We start from the raw sequence: 8,912 nt of genomic DNA, 5'->3' as shown, positions 1-8,912 counted from the left end.
TGGAGGATATTTATAATGGAAGATACGATGATATCTTAGAATATTTAAAATAAGATGATGATGAAGAATATTGTCCGCAAAGGTTTTAGAGTAAGGAGCAAGGTATTTACTAAGGATTTCAGCAGACACTGAATCATTTGTATTCTTTGAAGGTAGATTTCGTTTTTGTGATTTGTCCACAGCCTCCTTCATGGTCTGCTCAATCCGTTTTCCAGTTCTAAACCTTCTCTTTTTCTCAACTTTACCACCATACTATTCTTTATCATCAAACTTTTGACTGTTAAGGTCGTTTACAGTTTTTGCTGCTTCATCAGCATTTTTCAAAATTTGGAGAACTAGTTTCGTAGTTTGGGATGTTTTTCAGAAACTTCACATTCAAAGTATGTAAGTCTAGAAGATAGATGTTTATCTATATATAACTTTTGTCGTAGAAAATGTTGCGAGATTCAAAATACTGATTGCTAATTCCCAGTAGTTGGTATGGAAATTATTGTTAGAAGATGTAGACGAGTACATGATAGGGTTTCAATGAACAATTATAATGGTTTTTCGGAGAGACTTTAAGTCACATATTAATGAATTTGCTGGTACATTTACTGTTAATGTGGTGGAACATGAAAGGTTCCCCAGTAACAAAAATGTAAATGCCAAAGTTACAAGTCTGAAAGGTCGTCGTTGACTGGTTGAACGGTTGATAATACTGGATACTTTTGAAAAGGAATTTCAAGGTTATTTTCGGTAAAAAAAACAATGCTAATGGATCTTGCACAGATTTAAAGTCAAAGTATAGCTTTGAAAGATGTAGAGATCTAAGAACGATGTCACCGGTTCAGAGTTATGACTTGGATTCTGATCCGTCAATATCAGAATATGTAATTGAATTTGTATGAAAAAGATTGTATATCGTTGTGAGCATTGTTAATAATTTTTGAATCAAAGTTGAAGAATGTACAGTGTAACATATTATTTGTGAACTTATATATTTCTCGGGTATTACCTACCCGTTAAAGATTTCACAATTAATACTTTGTACAAAAGAATTTTTATTACCGTCTTTATGAAAATATATGTATGTATATTTTCTTCAGATGTAACACAGATTTAATGAGTTAATATCATATTAAGCTCATTTAATTTTCGGCTTGACTTAGAAATGATTAATCTCTAAAACATTAAAGATTACATAATCTTTGCGGAATATTTCGCTAATGTAATCGATACTTCATTATTTATTCTTATTCCTCGATGAAGGATGTTGATGCTCGTGGAATTTTTGTGAACCTTACAAGGCACAGATGATATTTTCTGGAAAGTTTTGAGTACATCGAAAATGAAAATGTAAAATCAATTATGTAATTGAATAATACACTTGGTTTATTATGAAATGGAATTCATTAAGTTGAAACAGAGATTGTAGTTAACAATGGTTAAGTTGTTAAGGAAGGATGTACATCATTGCATATTAGTAATATAAACTAACCGAGTAGTACCTACCAGTTAAGATTCACACGTAATAGCTTAGTACGAAAAGATTTATTTTTATTTCAAAATTCATTTATATTAAATATACATAAAATTTCTTCAGGGGAAATGAGTTAATACTTCATCGGTTATTGTTGCTGGTATTTCTTGGTAACTACGATGCGTATGACGTTGATGCTCGTGGGACAGATTGTGAAGTTGAGGTTTGCGATGCGGATGTTGATGGTGGTGGTAATGGTACTATTGGTGTTGTTGTTGGTGGTACTGTTGATGCCGGTGATGCTGCTGGTGCTTGTAACCTTTGCACCATATTCTCTAAAGTTACTACCCGAGCGCGAAGCTCGTTGACTTCTTCTACTACACCGGGATGATTGGCGGTTCGGACGAGCGGACGAATAAGATCCAGAATTTGAGATAGTATATTATCGTGACGAGACACTCTGGAAATGAGAGAGAAAATGGTGTCTCGAACAGGTTCGCCGGTAAGTGCTTCAGATTCTTCGCCAAGAGGGCAATGTGGTGGATGGAAGGGATCGCCTTCTTCTTGTCTCCAATAATTAAGTAGGCTACGAACCCATCCCCAATTCATCCAGAATAGATGATGGTGTAGTGACCCGAACTTTTCCATGTTTATATATATTAATTGAGATTGATATTTACATGATTAAATGTTTCCAACATGTTAAGCAATCAAACTTGTTAAGACTTGATTAATTGAAATATGTTTCATATAGACAATTGACCACCCAAGTTGATCGGTGATTCACGAACGTTAAAACTTGTAAAAACTATATGATGACATATATATGGATATATATATATAGTTAACATGATACTATGATTAGAAAACATATCATAAAGTATATTAACAATGAACTACATATGTAAAAACAAGACTACTAACTTAATGATTTTTAAACGAGACATATATGTAACGATTATCGTTGTAAAGACATTTAATGTATATATATCATATTAAGAGATATTCATACATGATAATATCATGATAATATAATAATTTAAAATCTCATTTGATATTATAAACATTGAGTTAACAACATTTAACAAGATCGTTAACCTAAAGGTTTCAAAACAACACTTACATGTAACGACTAACGATGACTTAACGACTCAGTTAAAATGTATATACATGTAGTGTTTTAATATGTATTTATACACTTTTGAAAGACTTCAATACACTTATCAAAATACTTGTACTTAACAAAAATGCTTACAATTACATCCTCGTTCAGTTTCATCAACAATTCTACTCGTATGCACCCGTATTCGTACTCGTACAATACACAGCTTTTAGATGTATGTACTATTGGTATATACACTCCAATGATCAGCTCTTAGCAGCCCATGTGAGTCACCTAACACATGTGGGAACCATCATTTGGCAACTAGCATGAAATATCTCATAAAATTACAAAAATATGAGTAATCATTCATGACTTATTTACATGAAAAAAAAATTACATATCCTTTATATCTAATCCATACACCAACGACCAAAAACACCTACAAACACTTTCATTCTTCAATTTTATTCATCTAATTGATCTCTCTCAAGTTCTATCTTCAAGTTCTAAGTGTTCTTCATAAATTCCAAAAGTTCTAGTTTCATAAAATCAAGAATACTTTCAAGTTTGCTAGCTCACTTCCAATCTTGTAAGGTGATCATCCAACCTCAAGAAATCTTTGTTTCTTACAGTAGGTTATCATTCTAATACAAGGTAATAATCATATTCAAACTTTGGTTCAATTTCTATAACTATAACAATCTTATTTCAAGTGATGATCTTACTTGAACTTGTTTTCGTGTCATGATTCTGCTTCAAGAACTTCGAGCCATCCAAGGATCCATTGAAGCTAGATCCATTTTTTCTCTTTTCCAGTAGGTTTATCCAAGGAAATTAAGGTAGTAATGATGTTCATAACATCATTCGATTCATACATATAAAGCTATCTTATTCGAAGGTTTAAACTTGTAATCACTAGAACATAGTTTAGTTAATTCTAAACTTGTTCGCAAACAAAAGTTAATCCTTCTAAATTGACTTTTAAAATCAACTAAACACATGTTATATATCTATATGATATGCTAACTTAATGATTTAAAACCTGGAAACACGAAAAACACCGTAAAACCGGATTTACGCCGTCGTAGTAACACCGCGGGCTGTTTTGGGTTAGTTAATTAAAAACTATGATAAACTTTGATTTAAAAGTTGTTATTCTGAGAAAATGATTTTTATTATGAACATGAAACTATATCCAAAAATTATGGTTAAACTCAAAGTGGAAGTATGTTTTCTAAAATGGTCATCTAGACGTCGTTCTTTCGACTGAAATGACTACCTTTACAAAAACGACTTGTAACTTATTTTTCCGACTATAAACCTATACTTTTTCTGTTTAGATTCATAAAATAGAGTTCAATATGAAATCATAGCAATTTGATTCACTCAAAACGGATTTAAAATGAAGAAGTTATGGGCAAAACAAGATTGGATAATTTTTCTCATTTTAGCTACGTGAAAATTGGTAACAAATCTATTCCAACCATAACTTAATCAACTTGTATTGTATATTATGTAATCTTGAGATACCATAGACACGTATACAATGTTTCGACCTATCATGTCGACACATCTATATATATTTCGGAACAACCATAGACACTCTATATGTGAATGTTGGAGTTAGCTATACAGGGTTGAGGTTGATTCCAAAATATATATAGTTTGAGTTGTGATCAATACTGAGATACGTATACACTGGGTCGTGGATTGATTCAAGATAATATTTATCGATTTATTTCTGTACATCTAACTGTGGACAACTAGTTATAGGTTACAAACGAGGACAGCTGACTTAATAAACTTAAAACATCAAAATATATTAAAAGTGTTGTAAATATATTTTGAACATACTTTAATATATATGTATATATTGTTATAGGTTCGTGAATCAACAGTGGCCAAGTCTTACTTCCCGATGAAGTAAAAATCTGTGAAAGTGAGTTATAGTCCCACTTTTAAAATCTAATATTTTTGGGATGAGAATACATGCAGGTTTTATAAATGATTTACAAAATAGACACAAGTACGTGAAATTACATTCTATGGTTGAATTATCAAAATCGAATATGCCCCTTTTTATTAAGTCTGGTAATCTAAGAATTAGGGAACAGACACCCAAATTGACGCGAATCCTAAAGATAGATCTATTGGGCCTAACAAACCCCATCCAAAGTACCGGATGCTTTAGTACTTCGAAATTTATATCATATCCGAAGGGTGTCCCGGAATGATGGGGATATTCTTATATATGCATCTTGTTATTGTCGGTTACCAGGTGTTCACCATATGAATGATTTTTATCTCTATGTATGGGATGTGTATTGAAATATGAAATCTTGTGGTCTATTGTTACGATTTGATATATATAGGTTAAACCTATAACTCACCAACATTTTTGTTGACGTTTAAAGCATGTTTATTCTCAGGTGAATATTAAGAGCTTCCGCTGTTGCATACTAAAATAAGGACAAGATTTGGAGTCCATGTTTGTATGATATTGTGTAAAAACTGCATTCAAGAAACTGATTTCGATGTAACATATTTGTATTGTAAACCATTATGTAATGGTCGTGTGTAAACAGGATATTTTAGATTATCATTATTTGATAATCTACGTAAAGCTTTTTAAACCTTTATTTATGAAATAAAGGTTATGGTTTGTTTTAAAAATGAATGCAGTCTTTGAAAAACGTCTCATATAGAGGTCAAAACCTCGCAACGAAATCAATTAATATGGAACGTTTTTAATCAATAAGAACGGGACATTTCAGTTGGTATCCGAGCGTTGGTCTTAGAGAACCAGAAAATTTGTATTAGTGTGTCTTATCGAGTTTGTTAGGATGCATTAGTGAGTCTGGACTTCGACCGTGTTTTCTTTAAAAATGATTGCTTAACATTTTTGTTGGAAACTATATATTTTTAACATATGAATATTATGTGATATATTAATCTCTTAACGTGTTTGATATTATGTGATAGATGTCTACCTCTAGAACAAGTCCCATTGACTCACCTAATAATAATGAAGAGTCAAATGTAAATTGGAATGATTTGTGGACTGATTCACAAGTTCCCGAAGAGGAACCGGAAGAAGAGTCGGAACCGGAAGAAGAATCGGAACCGGAAGAAGAATCGGAACCGGATGAAGAAATAGAACCGGTGGGGGAAATAATAAAACGGTTAAGTAAAAGAAAATCCTCAACCAACCGACCAAAGTTAATTATGGTCAATGGTGTTTCCGCCAAGGAAGCAAAATATTGGGAGGATTACCAATTCTCCGATGAATCGGATTCCGACGAGAATTCCGATGATGTTATAGAAATTACCCCAACTGAATTTAAAAAGGCAAAAGAAAATAATAAGGGAAAGGGCATAAAAATAGAGAAATCTAATTCCAACCCCGATGAACTTTATATGTATCGTCAACCCCCGAAGTCCTTAAGTTGTAACAATGACCCGGGAACCTCTAAACCACCAGGTTTTTCTAAACCAATGTGGACAACGACGGCTCGTATTAGGGGAACATCATATATCCCTAGAAACTTGGCAAAACGAACCAAAACCGAAGAAGAAGAAACGAGCGAGTCGGAATAAGATAGTTGTATTCGTGTGGTGTAATATATGTAATATAGTGTTCTTATGCTTTATGATATATGTAAAAATTGCTTGTATTAATAAGTATTTTTTTATGAAACTAACTCTTGTCTATTTTACAGTTTAAAAACACAAAATGGATAGACAACCCAATATTTTAAGAGACCTACCCGGAGACATGATTGATGAAATCTTGTCTAGAGTCGGCCAGAATTCTTCGGCACAACTATTTAAGGCGAGATCAGTTTGTAAGACATTCGAAGAACGTTCCAAGAATGTCTTGGTTTATAAGAGACTTTTGTTTGAAAGATGGGGGATATCACATTGGGAAACCCATAAGTTACGATGTGTTTACTTTGACGCATATATTGCGGGGAACCCAAATGCTATTTTACGCAACGGGTTAAGAAATTATTTTGACTCAATATATCCGAATATTGGACTTCGTGATTTAGAAAAAGCGGCTAACATGCAACATAAAGAAGCATGTTATGCTTACGGATTAGTAATGTTTGCTTCTCACCAAAGTGAGAACAAGAACATCGGGCTACAACTATTAAACAAAACGTTTCCACAAGTGACGGAGTCGGTAATTGGGGTAAGAAATGAGGTTTTTAGATTATTACGGGACTGTTGGACATTACGTAACCCTCGTCCCTTTGATGACGTTACAACACGCTGTCTTATCAACGGCCATAACGATTATGTTGCACAAGACCAAGGATGGGAAGTAGTCCTAGTAAAACCAGAATGCATGACTTGTTTCTGGACGTATGAATTACGTGTCTTTATTGCCTTTGCCGAACGACTTGTGTACTAGCTAGAATTGTCTTCACAACTATCTTGTATCAAAGTTATTGTGTGCTATATTTCATGCTTTATGTAAAATAAGCGGTATTGTAAGTTTGTAAAATATTGTATAAAAGTTTGAACGCGAAATATTATTACAATCAGTTTTTCATATAGAATTGTAGTAGTTGAATTGTATATTAGCTACTAAGTATGAACTTAACGGGTAGGTACTACCCGAATTTAAACTTATAAAACGCTAATATGAAGAAAAAGCTTTTATAAATGAGTTCATATTATGCTACGAAATACTATTAACTACTCTTAATATTCTGTATGATTAACTTTTTCCATTTAACTATTTTGAAGGAAATGGCACCGACTACTCGACACACCGTGAATATGAATGAAGAGGAATTCCGTACTTTTCTAGCTTCAAACATAGCCGCAGTACAGGCTGCGCTACATACCAACAATAACCTTGGATCTAGCAGTACAGGAAATCGTGTAGGATGCACCTACAAAGAATTCACTGCCTGCAAACCTTTGGAATTTGATGGAACCGAAGGACCGATCGGATTGAAACGGTGGACCGAGAAGGTTGAATCGGTGTTTGCCATAAGTAAGTGTACTGAAGAGGACAAAGTGAAGTACGCTACGCATACCTTCACAGGTTCTGCGTTAACATGGTGGAATACCTATCTAGAGCAAGTGGGACAAGATGATGCGTACGCACTACCGTGGTCAGCATTCAAGCACTTGATGAACGAGAAGTACCGTCCCAGAACCGAGGTCAATAAGCTCAAGACAGAACTTAGAGGGTTACGAACCCAAGGATTTGATATTACCACGTACGAAAGACGATTCACAGAATTGTGCCTATTGTGTCCGGGAGCATTCGAAGATGAGGAAGAGAAGATCGACGCGTTTGTGAAAGGATTACCGGAAAGAATCCAAGAAGATATAAGTTCACACGAGCCCGCCTCCATACAACAGGCATGTAGAATGGCTCACAAACTAGTGAACCAGATTGAAGAAAGAATTAAAGAACAGACTGCTGAAGAGGCCAATGTGAAGCAAGTCAAAAGAAAGTGGGAGGAAAACGGTGATAAGAATCACCAATACAACAACAACAGTAATTACAACAATAATCGCAACAATTATCCCAACAATCGCAACATCAATCACAACAACAACAAACGGCCCAACAACAACAACAACAACAACAACAACTACAACAATCATCCCAACAACAATAATAACCGCAACAACAACAACAATCAGAAGCAGCTATGCCAAAGGTGTGAAAAGAATCACTCGGGGTTCTGCACCAAATTTTGCAACAAGTGTAAAAGAAATGGTCATAGCGCGGCGAAGTGTGAGGTCTACGGACCAGGGGCTAATAGAACGAAAGGAACAAATGGTGTCGGAACGAGTAATGGCGGAGCAAGTAGTGTCGGAGCAAGTTATGCCAATGTAGTTTGTTATAAATGTGGAAAACCAGGCCACATTATTAGAAATTGCCCGAACCAGGAGAACACGAATGGACAAGGCCGTGGAAGAGTTTTCAATATTAATGCGATAGAGGCACAGGAAGACCTGGAGCTTGTTACGGGTACGTTTCTTATTGACAATAAATCTGCTTACGTTTTATTTGATTCGGGTGCGGATAGAAGCTATATGAGTAGAGATTTTTGTGCTAAATTAAGTTGTCCATTGACGCCTTTGGATAGTAAATTTTTACTCGAATTAGCAAATGGTAAATTAATTTCAGCAGCTAATATATGTCGGAATCGAGAAATTAAACTGGTTAGCGAAACATTTAAGATTGATTTGATACCAGTAGAGTTAGGGAGTTTTGATGTGATAATCGGTATGGACTGGTTGAAAGAAGTGAAAGCGGAGATCGTTTGTTACAAAAATGCAATTCGCATTATACGAGAAAAAGGAAAACCCTTA

Source organism: Rutidosis leptorrhynchoides, chromosome 8, assembly GCF_046630445.1.
Source record: "Rutidosis leptorrhynchoides isolate AG116_Rl617_1_P2 chromosome 8, CSIRO_AGI_Rlap_v1, whole genome shotgun sequence".
In the NCBI taxonomy this organism is placed as follows: Eukaryota; Viridiplantae; Streptophyta; class Magnoliopsida; order Asterales; family Asteraceae; genus Rutidosis; species Rutidosis leptorrhynchoides.
Note: the sequence above shows the minus strand (reverse complement) of the source record.